The 19,060-nt window shown below is 39.4% G+C and overlaps 1 long non-coding RNA gene across 1 annotated transcript; it reads right to left on the reverse strand.

Annotated features, from left to right (window-relative positions):
• Positions 1-1,340: 1,340 nt before the first annotated feature.
• Positions 1,341-3,620, reverse strand: LOC127297154 (uncharacterized). Its single transcript, XR_007848918.1, has 2 exons — positions 2,940-3,620; positions 1,341-2,280 (listed from the first exon to the last, which is right to left on the reverse strand). It is a non-coding gene; the product is annotated as an uncharacterized lncRNA (long non-coding RNA).
• Between the last annotated feature and the right edge of the window lie 15,440 nt (positions 3,621-19,060).

Here is a 19,060-nt window from a genome sequence, read left to right on the forward strand (position 1 = left end):
AGTTGGTGACGAAGTGTTCCTTAAGCTGCAGCCATATATTCAGTCATCTGTAGTTCGTCGAGTCAGTCAGAAGCTAGCTTTCAAATTCTTTGGTCCGTTCAGGATTACGGAGAGGATTGGGCAAGTTGCTTACAAGCTGGCATTGCCCGAGTCAAGCAGAGTCCATCCAGTGTTCCATGTGTCTCAGCTGAAACCGTGCATAGGTAATCCTCGCCCAGCTTTGCAACATTTACCTTCTTCACTGGATTTCTTTCAGGTTCCAGTACGAGTTCTTCAGCAGCGTGCTCGCTAAGTGGGTCACCGTACGATCGCTCAAGTTCTAGTTCAGTGGAGTGGCTCGTCTCCAGCACAAGCAACCTGGGAAGACCAAGAAGCATTGCAGCAACATTTTCCTCATGCTCCTGCTTGGGGACAAGCAGGTCTTCAACAGCGGGGGAATGTCAGCGACCCTGCTACCACTGATGACCAAGGCGAGGGCGGGAACGACACTGAAGCATTCGAATCATCGCCAAGAAACATGGGCCGGCCCACGAGAAGCAGACGGCCTTCGTCGCGCTACACGGGAGACAACTGGACCAAGTGATGCCCGGCCCATCGTAGCTATCCTATATATATTCTGTGTCTGTGCCGGAGATAAGGCATGTTGTAATTGGTTGAACCCGGCTGATGCCGTGGATGACTTGCTCGGGGGTGGAAGGGTGGTTTATCGAGCAAACTTGAGTTGTTGTGCAGATCTAGCTTCCTGGTAGCGAGATCCGATCTAGTAGCACCTTACAGAGATGCCCTTATTTAGAACGTTTTTCTGCTCTCTGAAGTATATAGCAGTTGAGAGAAAATGTGGGTGTCCACTATCCAGTCCAGGGGGAACTTGTTATCTTCTAGGGTTTCATTTCCATCTAACTCTAGATTTTTCTTGTCGAAACTTCCGGCCTGGGCAAGCAGCATGGAGCAGAAGGGGCGGCCAGTCACGGCCCCAATGGCGGACTCGGCAGGCATGCATCTGGTTTCTGCCCTGTCTCTAGCTACCACCATCCGGCTCTCTGAGCACAAGAACGTTGGAGCAAGCTGCTGTGCACACACCATGATGAGCTACAGTGCGCAGCAGTAGTGCTCCCCTCTCTCTCGCCCGCTCTTGTTCTTTAATTTCGTGTTTCCATCGAATTGAATGGAATACAACAAGGTAGGGAAAAAAGAGTGTAGACGGCACGGAGGGAGAGGAGCTGGAGCATTTATTTGCAAATTTGTTGGTTCTGTACTAATGAGTACAAGTTGGAAGCTGCAAGGCAGTGCTCCCTAATTAATACAATTAATACACAAGGAGATCGATCGATACAGCGGAGTTCAACTATGCATGTCTCATGAACTCCATTCCAAGTTCTGTGTAGTACATAAAGTCTTCTGAAAATACAAGGAAAAATTACATGCGCTTCTCATTTTGTATGTACTACAGTACATGCCGAGATTTCATCAGTTTGCACGAACGCTGGGGAAATAAACACTCATGGAATCTAATGGACATTGTAAATTTTACAAATGACTTCATTTTGGATAGGAGCACTATTAATTATCTCTACTATGGAGGATGATGCGTGTACAGAGACGTTAGAGAGCACACTTGCAAGCACAACACTACACGTTCATTTTCCTGCAAAATTGTCATCACAACACGGAAAAGTCCCAATTGAACCTGGGTGCACGTGAACCCAGGTGGAAAATGCATTTTCCAAATGTTAAAAAATTCTGAAATAAAATAGGGGTACGTATGCATGTTCCATGTGTGCGTAGAAAGTTTTCGCGGAGAAACCAATTTTTTATTTCGTAATCTAAAAAAGATAAAATACGTCACATATATACTGCTATATAGCCCTGCAAAATTTCATTTTTTTTGCCGAGGCAAAATAAAAGGTTTTTTCGTCACGAAACTCATGTCCAAGGCACATGTTTGAGATCACCTTTGCATTCATTTTGTGTTTCGATTTTTAAAACATGTTTTCACATCACAAACGTACTTTTGAAAAAGTGTGTTCATATGCACCCAGGTTCTGAAAAGCCAGTCTCTCACAACACAGACTACAATCATGTGGAGGTCTTCTAACTGAACTGTTCTGACGGGGCATCTTCAGGTTACAAAACAGTAACTACTTGTATTTGCCTCTTGCAGGTAGTACGTAGAACTGTTCTTTGATTCCTGTTGCCAGAGACTACAGAAGGGGTGAAGTTCTGATACTGATTTCTTTGTGTCCAACCTTTTCTTTCTTGAGAGTTACCATGTACCACCACCTAGTTCAGATGAGCAATTGTGGTTATGGCATGCGTGAATTGCACAAGAACATAATGGTACCATTCTATTAACACAAGCAGTATTATTGGTAATATGGGAGTCATTCATAGCTGATGCAAGACTGTCATTTTCTTTGAGACAGTCAGTTAAGTGGCTGGCGATAGAAATACACATTGCCCTTCTATGAAGTGAGGAGAGGCATATTACGGGTGCATGCAGTTAGTGCAATTTAGCAGTGCTGTTCACCGTGAGTGCTTCGTATCAATATATCAACCTAAATATACATATGTGCGACTCCGATGCTTAACAACTCATGCGTATTTTCTATGGGACATATATATGCAAAGATCTCTGGCGAATCGCCAATCTTGGACATCCTGAGACCACGTTCTGTGTCACCCATGCATGCGTACATGCTAGATTACACACACAAACAGCAGGCAAACATGAAGATTGACAAGATCAACACCTATTCTCAAAAAAAAAAAAAACAAGATCAACACCTAGCGAGCTTTTTTTTTTAAAAGGATCACACCTAGCATGCGTGGATGTTACACGGTGGATGCATGCACCAACTAACCAGTTGGCATGATGGAAGTTACCTCATGAAATTAACATGCACAGGCAGATACACACGTACTAGCTTCATGGTTCATACCTGGAATGCAGATGAAGGCGCTCACGCATCGGCCGGCCGTCGCCATTGGTAAATGAAAGAGCACTAAGATATTGGCACGGCTCAATCAGATGGATCGCGGTGGCGAGCTCGCAGGCATCGCTCTGGCCGGCGTGGTCTGAGTGAGTCGAGCCAACATCATAGTGACCATTTCAATCTCTCTCCTCGGAGCAGCTTCGAGTTCCTCTCGGAAGAGACGGAAGGAGAAGAGAGGAGAGGCTGGAGATTGTGAAGTGGAAGGAGGGGGGAGGGGCGGAACTTATGGAGGAGGTCCGGCCCGGAGGTGCGGTGTGGGTGGAGCGGCATTGAAGAGCCCCGGCTACCAAATGAGTAAAGACAGGCTGCAGCATTAATGGAAACACGGCCCTCTCTCTGTCGCTGCCTCTCTCTCTCTAACATAAGTATGCAGAGCGAGAGGAGAGGTGAAGGGGAAGGGTACATCGATTCATGCATATATGTAGGTGCAACGACATAAATTGAGATTCCCTTTAGCTTTCCGCTGCGCGCCTGCATGTGTATTTGTGTGCAACGGGGGCCAGCAATATGAATTACTCCTCCCTCCTCCCCCATGCCATGGCTGTGTGTGTCGCCTGGATCGAGCCCTAGAAACAGAGAGAGGGTAGGTAGCTGTAGGAGGAGCTATAGGGGGAGAGAGCTACTAGCTCCATGGCCGGCCATGGCGGAATGGCCCCGTAGTACTCCTCCGATCCACCACCGGAGGAGAGGAAAGGAAACCAACCATAACTGCGGGGTGATGGGGGAAGACGAAGGAGCGGGAGGCATGCTGCCATGTTGTAGGGAGGGAATTAATAAATGTGCCACGGACGGCGATGCGATCGCGACGTCCGTGCTCTCCGGCCGCCATGGGTCAAGCTTATTAATTCCTATGCGAGCGAGCGTTTCCATCGGGTTTTCAGCTGCTGAGCTAGCCAGGACGACGACGCGCGGGGATGAGGACGAGCTCGATCGACTCGACCGTGTGTGCATTAATTTGATTGATCCCGGGAGTGACACATATGGCTGGTTACTCCGGTAGTACAGCTTACAGCATTTACCACCGCGCGTGGTGCACGTCGTGAGCTTTTGCATAATTGCATGTGCCGTCGCAGAGCGACTTATTGCACCAGATTCTGTTTTGAACGACGATGGCGAGATGGAGTAGTTGCTAGGAGGACGATCGATTCAAATTAACCTTTTTGTACAAAGCAGGATCCAACACTCAGCGATTAGATTGGGGATGTATATCGATCAGCGTCTTGCAAACTGAGATGAATATTTAATTGCACAGTAAATGATGGCATATTTTTGTACCTTGGACAGTATCCATACCCTACCCGTCAAGTCGTGAGCAGGGCACGAGTACAACCATGTGTCCACAAGTTTACCCAAACCATACCCATCTTGGCGTGTATATGCACCCTCGAAATATGGATCCACTGGCTCTCCCCATCCCCCGATGGTGCAAAGACATGGAGTCGGCGACTGTTGGCATCGCACCCATACCGCGGGAGGATACGAGAAATGACTTGTAAGGGTGACAATGTCTCCTACCAACATGCTAGTTTTTTCGGGGGAGAGGGTCCAAAAACCTCTTCTAAGTTCAAAAAAAAAGTTCATGTTGGTTTTCGGTTCGACTTAGTTGGTTTGCCCAAACGCTCAAGCAACGGACCGATGACGCATGTGGGTTAGAAACACTGATTCAGTGGGCAGGGGATTGCGAGAACAACCGATACGGGACATCGGCATCGATCATCGTCTTTCTACTCTAAATCCATTCATTTCTCGGTTTCTTCATCGCCGGCGGGTTGGCACAAGTAGGAGCGTTGTGGGCCAGGACAACACGACTATGATGTGATGGATATGCAAGGCTATGAACTATTGATCTACCCAATTTTACTCCGTATGGGTATGGGTATGGATAGTGTACCCATGAATTATATAAGTAAGGGTATTATATCGTTCTACCCTTCATTGGAGCGATCGATGCGGTTGATGTAAATCGCTAGATATTCAAGGAGCCGATTTATACTACAAAGCCAAGAAACATACTACTCACTCCGTTTTTATTTACTTAACCTCATGTCCCTAGTCAAAGTCAAAATGCATTATAATAAATGCATATAATATGAAAATATACTTTATGCCGATTCTAACATTATAGGTTTTACAGTATAGATATTAAAAAAATATTTGATTAAATTTTATAAATTTTGGCTTTTACTAAACTCAAGACGCAAATCAGTTGTGGAGGGAGGGACTACTAGTAAGAAGCTGGACAAATAAACCAAGCAAGCAACAACATAGTAAGAAGCCGCAAAAATCAACCAACCAAGCAACAAGACATACATTAAGTGTGTGTTTGGTAGCATGCATCCCCTTTAAGCAGGCTCGTTGGATGCAGAAAAAACGGTTCATTGGATGGTTGGGCGACATCTGCGTTGTAGCCCACACACCGCTTAAAGTAGCCCAGGCTAGGCCTGTTGGGAGCAGCTGAACTGATAGTTTTTTCCACTGTAAGGGTATATCGCAACTACGTGTGGTTTTGGTAGTTAATATCAATCTCTATGCACTATTTTTTATTTTAAATGAAGGAATACTCCATATGTATTACTTGAAGTTCATGTGTTATATTCAAGTATGGATGTCCTGAAGATAAATATTTACCTTGAGTCTTGGCATCAATATCATCAATTTAAAGAGAAGAGTATCATATGATCAAGAAAAAGATATGAAGGTGGAGTTCTTGTGGAACTCAATTTGCCAAAGCAATGTATGATCAAGATATTATCATAGACTATGAAGAGATACAAGGTTAGCCAATACTAAGTGACATAGGCATCCCAGACGGGCCTGCCGAATAAGGTACCCGGGGATAACTGGGGGCCCACAACCCGAAGTTTATGAAGCTCGAAAGCCCGGTAAACATCGATATGGAAAATAGATATATTAGGAAATCTTGTTGTAATACGAAAAGGACTCGTGGAAACCTTCCAAACATTGTAAACTTGTACGATACGAAATCCTCGGCTCCACCTTCTATATAAAGGGGAGCCGAGGGAGAAAGAGAGGATCGAATCATTGTCAACACCAACCCTAGTTTTTAACAGTCGAGCACCTTTTCGGCTGAAACCTTCGAGATCTACTTGCTCTCTACTTTCCGTGAAACCCTAGTCTACAACTTGTAGGCATTGATAAGTTGATACCTTGTCAATTGACACCGTCTGTGGGAATTGGAGGCGACAAGGAGCTGATCTCGGTGGCACGTTCAACATCATCGACATCATCAGTAGCAAGCAACGCGATGGACGGAGGTAAACAAGTCAAACCTGATATCGTCAATTTTGTTCCTCACCCTCCTGCCCGTTTGCATGCATATGCCGATCTGGAGGAGTCGATGGAGATGACATTCGGGAGCTTCCATACCGCGTCGGGAGAGAAGGATCGCATCGTTTGGCGGCACCGATTTTTTCTACCGATTCTGATCTTTCGGGATCAACAACATCAATCGAGTCAGGCGACGAGGGGGATTCATCGGCAAGCTACGTCAAACCCGCCGCCAGCGGAGAACTCGCTGATCTGCTCGGTGACATGTCTTTCGGGTCGTTCACGGATTCCGATCTGGACAACGACTTGGAGAGCATCGATAGCTTCGACTTCATCGACAAATCTACTTCTATTCGGGAGGTCTTCGCCGATCATTACGATGGTGTCACCGACTCCGAAGATGAAAAAACAATGACAAAATATTATCAAGTCTGCGCAATTGGTGACTAAAGTCGCTAGGAGGATAAAAATCAGAGACTTTCGATGATTTGGGAAATCCATACATCGTCCCGCTGATCTCACGCGAGGATTGGGAAATAAATACATCGGGTCCACACCACGCGAGAAATTACAACTTCCGCAGGTAGCTGGGACAGAGCAGCAAGAGCCATGAATGGCACGGAGCCGATGACCACCACAACAAGCATATCAATATAGACTCGCTCGTGCCAGACGGGAGAGATAGAAAAGGAGAAAGTTGTACTGGAGCAGAGAAAAGTTGCAGCCTCAGCGTCGAGTAGGCGCAAAAAGCCAACCTGAGCCAACACTCAGGAAAGAAGTGAAGATTGAATTCAAGTCGATCAACACATGAATCATAAATAATGTACCACATGAGAGCATGTGATCTTTGGTATGGTAAGCCTTGTAAATTATGCTTCATGAGCTAACCCATTGTATATGTGCATTTGTGTTGTGTATGTGGGTTAGTGATGACGTTGGGACTCCAAGTGAAGAGTGTTGTGTGAGCAGAGTATTTTCCCCACAAGGGTGACAAAGAGTATTCTCTTCTTCCTTCTTCTAGCAATCATCCAAGTAAAGTAAAATCCTTGTGTCCCCAACTCCACCGTGTGGTTTTCAAGCACAAGATTTCGTGTAAGTAAATAAAACACAAGTAAAACTAGACTAGATAGAATAATTAAGTAAAAAATTGTAAAGAAGTTGATTGTTTTTGGTGTTTTGGATGCAAATAAGAAAAGTAAATATTTTTGCATTTTCGGATTAAAATAGTGCAGTAAATAGAAAAAAGATAAAAGCAATATAAAGGTGTTTCTTATGATAAAAAGTGGACTGGGGTTTATGGATTCACTTGACTATTCTCTCTTTTAAATTGTAGTGGATAAATAGTAATTCATCAATGATATATAAGGGTGCAAAAAATAGTATACGTAAGATCAGAATTAATATGGGCATCTCGTCCTAACATAGAGACGATGCAACACGTCTCTCTTATACTCCACAAGAAAGGAAAACTCCATGCAATATTGTATTAAGAATTAACAGAGCATGGCCATAACTACTTTGATATGATGTTTGAATATCAAATATGCTACCTTGAACAAACAAGATCATCACTATTGTCACGTGACGAACATAGCGCGTGCATTCACTTTATTCCTAGTGAGGTAGCAAAGGAAAAAAGCAAAGACATAATAGGTCATGAAAATATTGTCACTATCCAATCACTAAAATCATGCTACTCCATCTAATACACACATCACCTCACACACGCTCTTGCATAGATATTTGATCAGAACATGTACTTAAGAACGTGGTAAATAATATGCATATATCAATACATCTTACACATAATACGATCAGATCTCATAGCACAATATCATAGAATAATGATCCAGCACATAGGTATTATAAATATGGCCATAATCATGTGAGGCGGCTCGTATGGCACTAAGAACTATGAAGAACATGAGAGAAATAGATCAAGCTACTGCAACAAACCCGTAGTCCAGAGGTGGACTACTATCCCTTGATCATGGTGATGATGATGAAGACGTTGGAGAATGTGGAGATCCCTCCAGCGGAGTTTGCCCCTCCAATCTTCTCTGCTGCAGCCTCCGTTTTCATGTTTGTGTGGCGCTCTCCTCCCGAGAACTCTTCGGGGCCATGTTTATAGTGATTTTTAGTTAAAAATACGTCGGCAGGCAAAAGAATCAGGGCGATTGGACGATCGATGGCCGAAAGACCATGGGTGGCGCGCCCTAAGTGTTTCGGGCCTCAGGCCTATCCAGGCCTCCTCCAAAGCTCCAAGGTGCTTCTGCCGCGATGAAAAAGTGACGCTCCAAAAATCTCAGGTCAATTTAACTCCTTATAGGTCTCTGAAAGTGAAAAATACACAAAACAAGATTTTCCTGTTCTGCGGAATTATAAACCAAATAAAGGGGATCATTGGTAAATCCCCATAAATCAATGTAAAACATGGTATTATCATCATAGATGTTGCAAATATGTGGAAATTCAATATGATAAAGGACAAAGTTAATGTATGCATTTTACATGCATCAACATATCCCCAAACTTAACCTATCCTCGACCCGACTCCCGAGCATGAAGGTGATAAAACTAACATGAACTTTGGAGTTTATAATATATAGCTTCTAAATAATCGTGGAAAGTATCACAAGGTTTAGTCAATAAGGAATAACAGTAAGTAATATGAACTCATTAAGTGATGACACTTACATTCTACAAAGCATGCATAATAGTAAATAGCATTGTAAGAAACATAAATGATAATTATTATGAACTTAGGAGAATCCTATAGAATTGTTGGAAGACTCTTTGTCCTCTCTTTTCAGGAATATTTCTTTTGACTCTTGAACACAAAGAAAGTAAGCAGTGAATGTATGTGCTAAATCTCCAACAAAATAAAAAGTAGAGAGCATAAAACATGATTTTGAGGTCAACAATAATAATAAGGATGTGGTACCAAGTATCTCATGTATGAAGATATCTACGTGTCATGAGTTTGACCTCTTATGAGTAAGTGTTGCCTCATTTTCTTGAATTCTAAGGACTACACCTCTTGTTACTCGGCTTCGGGTTACCAAGACCTTTCAACATACATGTTTCAACCAAAAATCGCAATGGGGTATCTTCATGTCGTCTGTACAAAGGACCAAAGGAGATCTGTATCTCAACTATAGGCCATCCGGTCATATCGGGACAACATGAACAACAGACGTTGAGCATCCTCTCTAACTCTCTCTCACTTTTTCTGCATACTCTTTTTTCTTTCTTTTCATTTTACACTCTCTTTTTTCACAACTCTTTTTCTCTTACTTTTTTTCACTCTTCCTATTGAGGATGCTCGTTGCTAAAACTTCCACCATGATTAAGCTTGGTTTTGGTTAGCAGCACATTGCTCTTCTCTAACAATGCATGCCTACTTGCTTAAAATAGCATCCATTCATTCCACAGGAGATAGCCAACAACAAAACAAAATAAATGATGATCAACGCAGGGTGCAATACCCCAAAAGTGCAATGCTGAAAGACTTCTCCAGTAAACATGGTTACGGTCTAGCTCACTACTCATAATAAGTCAAACCAACAACATGCATAGTGGTATTTTTCTACCAAACCTTACTTTCTTATGAGCTTTAAATTACATAAAAAGGAAATTTTGAAAATGTTGGAGGAAAAACACACACGTTATACTTGTAATAGCAAGTGCTATATAGGTAGGTATGATAGACATTGGATTTGAGTTGAGCTTGGAAACAAGTCTATGCATGTGTAAGAATTCAAATCTTGGCTAGCAAGAGGTCTAAAAGCATGCAATAGTATCTATAGACTATTCATTCATCATCAATCAATGATACTTAAAATTAAACATATATGTATACTATCAATAAGTAGCACTGAATAAGGCACATAAAAAATCATCACTCAATAGAGCATGTGAAACTAGAAACACCATACACAAAATAAATTTCAGCTTTTAGGCATTCCTCCTTTTCTTTTATAAGCATGCAACTTATTTAACTTTGAACATTTAGAGATAAAGAGTTTGGTACAGTAGCTCATGCATATGCATTATAAACACTTGATATGATGGTCCTCTCATAAAAAAACAAAACTAGACACAAATAAAACAAGGACGCTTCAAGTTTTTGTGAAAATTCTATATATGTTGCTAAAAAAATAGAGTTTAGAGGTGCTCAAACAAGAAGTTTTTGAATGAGTCCAGTGGGGTGTCATGGGAATCCCCAATCTTATTATATTCATCATACTTGAATCATCTTAGTGCGATATTCCTCCATTTCCTGCAAAAAACTTCAACACAATTTTTTTTGCCAATTCTTTTTTATGGGGTGATGTTAGAGGTACAAAGAAAATCATGCTTGCTACTATTTTACTCAAGAATAAAATTATATATTCATGAAACAGAGAGAAGATAATGTTCTAATAATTCTAGTATATCAAAAGTTCCAAGTAAAAATCATTTTCATACTCAAAAGAACGGGTCTAACAAAGTAAGGCAGAATCTGTCCAAAAATTTTTCTGCAACAAAACATAATTTTTGGCACAACTTAGACACCTCAGAAAATTTATCCAATTTGAGTTAATATATAGGATGAAAATATATAACTACTATGATTTTATCAAATTTAGGAGTTACCAAAAAAATACAAAAAACGTGCACTAAAAAGTACAGCGCAGAAATCAGCAACTCCATATTATGTTTGCAACTTTAAACATCCAAATGGGTAAAAACTTGATACTTTATTTAAAACCAGAAAGTAAAATAAAATAAAACTAACATTCTACATAAAGTATGCAAAATAAAATTGAATATAAAAACATCTCGGGTTGCCTCCCGTAGAGCACTTTCTTTATAGCCATATAGATAGGCTTACTTAGTTGATTCAAGTGTCATGGAAATTATGTGGTAGCATGAATGCTACCTCCTTCTTCCTTAGAAAGTGATCCATACACTTATTGTGTGGGCATTGAAACTTTACATTCCCTTCTTTAGAATCAATGTTAGCTCATGTTGTTCTCAGAAAAAAAGGTCTTCCAAAGATTCCCTTCTATATATGTCTCCCTATGTCCATAATAATGAAATCAACATGCATATATGTCACATGAAATTGAACCATTACATAATTTACTTTTCCTAAAGCATTTTTGGTTGAATCATCAACAAGTAATAAATCAATAGAGTATTTTTTCCATATTTTTGAGATTAAGTAATTCTTATAGCTCTTTTGATATGACAGAAACACTAGATACTAAATCTAGAATGACATGATGTGTTTCTTTGTCAATAGATATTAAAATATTGGGGATACACACATCCCCAAGCTTAGGTGGTATCATAGCCTCATTATTGTACCTCTGAATCTTTTCTTTAATGACATAGTTAGCAATATAGGAACCAAAACCAGCTTGATTAACATTAATAGTGGGATCTTTAGCAAATTTCTCAAATATAGCAATCAATTTATTCAAGCTACATTTATCAAGACCCAAGAGTGGTTCCCTAGCTTCACTAAGCATTTTAACTTCTTCAGTATCTTTATCATTAGCAAGCATAAGATTTTCTTTTTCATCCATAGCATTCAAAGGTTTCCAATATTTACCTATAAATTCCTGTACATATTTAATTGTTTCTTCATGGCTCTTTTGTTGTAAGATATTTTTGGAAGACACAACTTCTTGTGTTAAGAGCTCAACTTTATCAACCAATGCATCTTTCCATTCAAATTTTGCTATGAATTCCTTATTCAACTCTTTCTTTGAAGCAATAAAAGATCTAATGGTGTTTTCTAATTCAATAGAGCTACTACCAGTAGCATATTTGTTTGGCACATAAGGTGGGCGACCATAATTATTGTTGTTCCCATACCTATTGTTGCCAAAGTTTCTTATCAAATTAACATCTACATTTTCATTGTTGTTGCCAACTAATTCTTGTAAAGGGATATTGTCATTATTTTGTTTAGCTATGTAGGCAAGTATCACATCAATTTTATTAGAAAAATAATTTTCTTCTACAATTGAATGTACTTTGTTTATGGGATTAGGTGCTCTTTCAGTATGCCATTGACTATGATTATGTAACATGATTTCTAATATGGCTTGAGCTTCTGGCACAATTTTACCCATAAAAGCACCTCCCGCAGCAGAATCTATCATGCTTCTAGACATTATGTTTAACCCATTATAGAAAGAGTGCAAGATAGTCCATTCATTAACTCCATGTGGTGGGCAAGTTCTAAGCATGTTTTTAATTCTTTCCCACGTTGTTGCTACATGTTCATTATCATTTTGTCTAAATGACAAGATACTATTTCGATTTTGTAAAATCTCAACATCTGGCAGTAAGTATTGACAATAGCCATTCTTTAGCTTTTCCTCTAAGGGAAAATGGAAATAGTTTTAGCTTAACAATATTGTTTTCCACATTTTTAAATTTTTGTATATCACAAAATTCACATAAATCATGTAAATGCATAGAGGCATCTTCACTAGCACTACCGCCAAATCTTCCCTAGTTATAAATTTAATAACCCAGGACTTACTTCAAAGCTTTCAGCTGTTATCTCAGGTGTAGTGATAGGCTTAGCAATAAAATGATCATTAGAAGTGTTTGTGTAATCACACAATTTAGTATTTCTTTCACCCATAACTTTCAGAAGATAATTAGTACTAATTTTTATGTGTTTTTCAATTTTTATGAGAAAGAACTAACAAGCAAAAACTAAAAACAAGCAAACAAAGACTAAAAACAAGACAAATAAAATACGATGCAAAATCTAAAAGAGATAAGAGAGCTCACAACGGTGTTACCTCCCAAACCTTTGGTGAGACGCAGTTGTAAGAAGATTCTTGTAGGGAATTGACGAGCGTAGATTGCACACCGTTGGGAAACCCCAGGTGAAAGGTATGATGAGCGCAGTAGCAAGTTTTCCCTCGGTAAGAAACCAAGGTTTAATCGACCAATAGGAGAAAGGCGTGACTTCTGAAGGTGTTGCTAGCTGACTTGTGGTAGGGCGCACTACCGGCGTCAGCAACAATGTGGAACCTGCACACAACATAACCAAAATAGTTTGCCCCAACTTACAGTGAGAGCATCTCCACCGGCGCCCCCGATAGCGGCCCCGATAGAGATTTGGGGGCCAGGAGCGAAAATGGGCTCGCACCGGGGCGCCCCAAACGGCGCCGGCGATTTTTCGAGCCCAATAGAAGCGCCGGCAACCTCGTGCCGTCCCCTTGGCGATTTTTCGAGCCCAATAGAAGCGCCGGCAACCTCGTGCCGTCCCCTTGACTCTGCCTCTTCGCCTATAAAGTCCCTCGCGACCTAAAACCTCGATACCAATTGACGAAACTCCAGAAAGACTCCAGGGGCGCCACCGCCATCGCGAAACTCCAATTCGGGGGACAGAATCTCTGTTCCGGCACGCCACCGGGACGGGGAAGTGCCTCCGGAAGCCATCTCCATCGACGCCACCGCCTCCATCATGCTCCGTGAGTAGTTCCCCCATGGACTACGGGTTCTAGTTGTAGCTAGTTGGTACTCTCTCTCCCATGTACTTCAATACAATGATCTCATGAGCTGCCTTACATGATTGAGATTCATCTGATGTGATCGGTGTTGTGTTTGTTGGGATCCGATGGATTGTTACATTATGATTAGTCTATCTATAAAGTTTGTGAAGTTATTGTTGCTGCAATCTTGTTGTGTTTAATGCTTGTCACTAGTGCACGAGTGGCATGATCTTAGATTTAAGCTCTATATGTATTGCTTAGATTGTATCTACAAGTTGTTTGCACATATTGCTGTCCGGAACCCAAGGCCCCAAAGTGACAGAAATTGGGAAAACCGGAGGGGAAGGCTGTGATATGAGGATCACATGTTTTCACCAAGTTTTAATGCTTTGCTCCGGTGCTCTATTAAAAGGAGTACCTTAATTGCTAGTAGATTCCCTTGAGGCCCGGCTGCCACCGGCTGGTAGGACAAAAGATGTTATGCAAGTTTCTCATTGCGAGCACGTATAACTATATATGGAAAACATGCCTACATGATTAATAATCTTGATGTTCTGTCTTAATGCTATTTCAATCCTATCAATTTCCCAACTGTAATTTGTTCACCCAACACTTGTTATTGGAGAGTTACCACTAGTGAAGATAGCTGGGAACCCCGGTCCATCTCTCATCATCATATACTCGTTCTATATGTCATTAGAAGTAGTATCAACTATTTTCTGGTGCCATTGCGTCTGTGTTACTGTTACTATTACTCTCATATTACTGCTACTTTCACATCACCCCTGTTACTAGTGCTTTTCCAGGTGCAGCTGAATTGACAACTCAGTTGTTAAGGCTTATAAGTATTCTTTACCTCCCCTTGTGTCGAATCAATAAATTTGGGTTTTACTTCCCTTGAAGACTGTTGCGATCCCCTATACTTGTGGGTTATCAAGACTACTTTCTGGCGCCGTTGCCGGGGAGGAATCAAGACACTCCATCAAGCCCCGTCAACTGCCATCAAAACTATTTTCTGGCACCGTTGCCGGGGAGGCATAGCTCTACTCATAAGTTCACCTGGGGAGTACACTCTACATCTCTCTCTGTTTTTATTTTATTTTATTTTGTTTTGCTTAGTTTACTTTTTCCTAGTTTATTTGTGCTTAGTTTATTTCTGTCTAGTATTATTTTGCTTAGTTTACTTTTGTCTAGTTTCTTTTTGTCTTGTTTTATTTTTCTTATATACCCAAAAATCCATAAACATTTGAAAAACCGAAAAATTAAAAACTGTTGTTATGGGAGAACCCACAACCTATTTGGAGCTTACTGAAATATATAATAATTATAGAGAATTAAGAGCGGGTAAAGTCATGAGTGTTGTGATAGAAAAATTGAATACAATTGCTAAAATCTTGCTTAAACGCCATGATATAAACTATTGCTCTCAACAGGATACTAAACATCTGAAATTCCAATGTGGCTTTAGTGAAGAAGTTTTAATTATGAACTATAATTGGAATAACTATATTCATCTTGGGTTTGAAGAGGTAGAACAATTTTTTTATTTATGGGAGCCTCTGAGATAGAATCCTTCATGGCTAAAAATTATGAAACTTGTGTTGTTTGTAAGGACCTTAAAGATTATGTCTCTTCTATCCTTAATTTTTGCATAGAAAGTTACAGCGATAATCCTTATATCATTGATTATAAAGAGAGACTCATTAATGCACAAGAATGCACTCACAATTTGCAGGAACCTGTGGAAGAAGAAATTGATGAACCTGAAAGCACATTGGATGAAAAAGAGGAGGAGATTGATGAACCTGAAAGCTCATTGGATGAAAAAGAGGAGGAGAGTGATGAACAGAAGGAGGAAGAATGGATTAGCTACCCATGCCAACCTTCTAATGAGAGTAACTCTTTATCTCTTACACTATTTGATTGTCCTCCATGCTTACCAAAGGAGGTTGAATGTTATGTTCCTGTGGATTCTCTTGAAATATTCCCTATGAGTAAAACTTGTGATAATAATTTTCCTACTGTTATCTATGATAATCCATGCTATTTTGATAAATCTTATGATAATGCTTTGTTTGTGCCTGATGTCGAAATACATGGTACTAAAGAGTTTTGTTTAGCAAATGTTTATGATAAAGCTCTAGATGATGGTCCTATGTTACTTGATAATATTAATTGTACTACTAATGAAAACGGGATTGGAGAGGTCTTGACTTTATCTAGGAGTCCCATATCTCTTGAGATTGATCAATCATCTTGTTATATTATTGATAAAAGTGGGTTTGAAAATTTTAATCCCATTATTTTTGAGCTTGATAAAAATTATGTGTTTATAGATCATGAAAAACATGCTTTATGTGATAGTTATATTGTTGAGTTTGTTCATGAAGCTACTGAAAATTATTATGAGAGAGGAAAATATGGTTGTAGAAATTTTCATGGTACTAAAACACCTCTCTACATGCTGAAAATTTTGAGGTTACTTGTGTTTTATCTTCTTATGCTTGTTACTTTGTTCTTCATGAATTTATTTGTGTACAAGATTCCTATGCATAGGAAGTGGGTTAGACTTAAATGTGTTTTGAATTTGCTTCTTGATGCTCTTTCTGCTTCAACTCTTATTCCTCATGTGAGCATCATTAAAATTGCTGAGCACATCTTAATGGCTATAAAGAAAGCACTTCTTGGGAGATAACCCATGTCTTTATTTTGCTACTGTTTTGTTGTGTCTTGGGAGTTGTTACTACTGTAGCAACCTCTCCTTATCTTTATTTTATTGCAATGTTGTGCCAAGTAAAGTCTCTAATAGAAGGTTGATACTAGATTTGGATTTCTGCGCAGAAACAGATTTCTATCTGTCACGAATTTGAGTAGGTCTCTCTGTAGGAAACCCAAAAAATTCTACCAATTTTCATGCGTGTTCCTCAGATATGTACGCAACTTTCATTAGTTTTGAGTTTTCTGATTTAAGCAACGGAAGTACCTCTTAAAAATTCGTCTTTACTGGCTGTTCTGTTTTGACAGATTCTGTCTCTGTTTTTTGCATTGTTGTAATATCCCAGGTTTAGAGGCTATAAAATGAGAGAACACCAAAGTGTGCATTGCATTCATGCATAGAAAATCCGGGGAATTTTCGCGCTTTCAAATAAAACTTACCACAGTAACTGAAGTTTCACTTGACTTGCTGGAATTAAAGTAGATCATCAAGTCAAGCGCTATAAACTTCACTGTGATCTTTGTTAAAACCTTACTTTGGGTAGAGATGATTTGATCTATGGATTAGATCAAGTGGAATTAGATTTACAACAACACATTCTATAAGAATCAAACCCTAACTTATTAATACTTAAAAGTTAGCAACTACTTTTATGTGTAATTTAATTCATTTATAAATAAGGTAGACCACAGGGTCTAAAGTGCATAAAATACACACATTCTTATTTAAATCATAACTTATTAAACATATGGAATATCATAAAACTAAATCCGTTTACATTACGAATTATAGTTCAAACTATTTGAATAAAAATAACTATGAGTATTTTGAAACTCATTTGATCATGCCTTGGTGAAATCAAACCCAACTATCCAAAATTGAGGAATAACTTTCAACTTTGACCTTTTGACCAATATTATAATATAAATCCAATCAAATATGATATAGTGACTCATCAACATTAATAAACCATCCACAAGATATTTAGTAACAAATGCCACTTGGCTATCCAAGAATAAATCATGTGGGAGGATAATGATCAATGCCACATGGGATGAAAATATCTACATGACTTTCTTTCCAAGCTTTGCCACCTCATGCCCAAAGGATTGCTATGGATGAGGGCATGACAACCAAGCACCTTACTCATCTAACCAACACAAGAGTCACCACCTAGGTGTCATGATACTAGAGCTTGCCCAAGCCTATAAATAGAGCCACACCCTTCATCCCTTTGCTCATCTTGTAGCATGATACATGTGAACAAACACATAGAGCCACTCCATATGAATTAGCTAGGATCAAGATGAAGAAGCTAGGAGGTGGAGGCATACCACAAGATGCAGGTTATTCAGATTTCCTGAAGAACAAGCTACAGAAGATACCAAGGTAGAATTCCTAGGAAAACCATATATTTAGAGGATCATATCATCATCTCTTAAGTAGGATCTTAGGATATTTCAAGACATTGAGAAGTGAGAGAAGTGATAATATTAACCATAGCCATGCATGTCCCTACAAGAATACTAGAGTAGTACTAATCCTAGTGGTTCAAGACAACATTTGATCTTGGAGGTGAGAACCCTATTCCAATAGCAATACCTTAGGAAACCAATTCCATAATCATAATAACTTGGTATTAATTATAAACCCTAAGAATCTAGGATGAGTGTGATGAGAGGAATATTAAAGATGGATTAGTGAGGAATGAGTGGATTTTGTCTAATGCATGACTATATCTTGTAGATATAGATGATAAGTTAAACCCATATGTTTAATATATATCATCCACCACATGAAATAATAAGTATATCACTAGTAGTTAACCCTAGACCAAACCTCATGCCTTGTATGGAGGAGTAACCCTAGCCAATTTAGCATAACCTAGCTTATGCTCATATTCTAATTCTAGTTGTGTATCATATTGGTGATCACTACTTAAACCCTAAACTACATGTGAATTCCAACCCATGGATTACTTAGGATTACAAGTAGAGCCCTGCCATACCTCATGCCTATTTCCTATTTCAATTGGTGAAGCATCACCAAAACCCTAAACTTTTCACCTAGGAATTACTTCACATAAAATATTAAACCCTACCTTTCCATCCTAGTAGACCAAATGAAGTAGTGTTCTATAAAATTAAACCATCATTAGCAAATGCATTGCTAATTGTAAACCTAAGATCCATTTTAATTAGTTCAAGCTAAAGTTTACTAAAACCAGATTAGTGATTATAGAACTCTCTTAACCATCTTCTTAAAACCTTAGGAATAATTCTTCACATCCAATTATGATACAATCCATACTCATTACCATTTATTCTAAACTTTAGTTATAATTAAAGTATATGAGAACAATCAATATTGTTAACAAAACCTAATGACATGTACCAAGCACTAGTTATAAATTTAAAATCATTCAAAATAGGTTTGGTTTCTAAATAAAAATATTGAGACAAACACTTAAGCCATATCTATTTTAAAATGCACCTCACTAAAACACAAATCTAATCAAAGATTAAATGTTTGTTTAACAATAAAACAATGCA

The sequence above is a fragment of the Lolium perenne genome, chromosome 4 (genome assembly GCF_019359855.2).
Source record: "Lolium perenne isolate Kyuss_39 chromosome 4, Kyuss_2.0, whole genome shotgun sequence".
Classification (NCBI taxonomy): domain Eukaryota; kingdom Viridiplantae; phylum Streptophyta; class Magnoliopsida; order Poales; family Poaceae; genus Lolium; species Lolium perenne.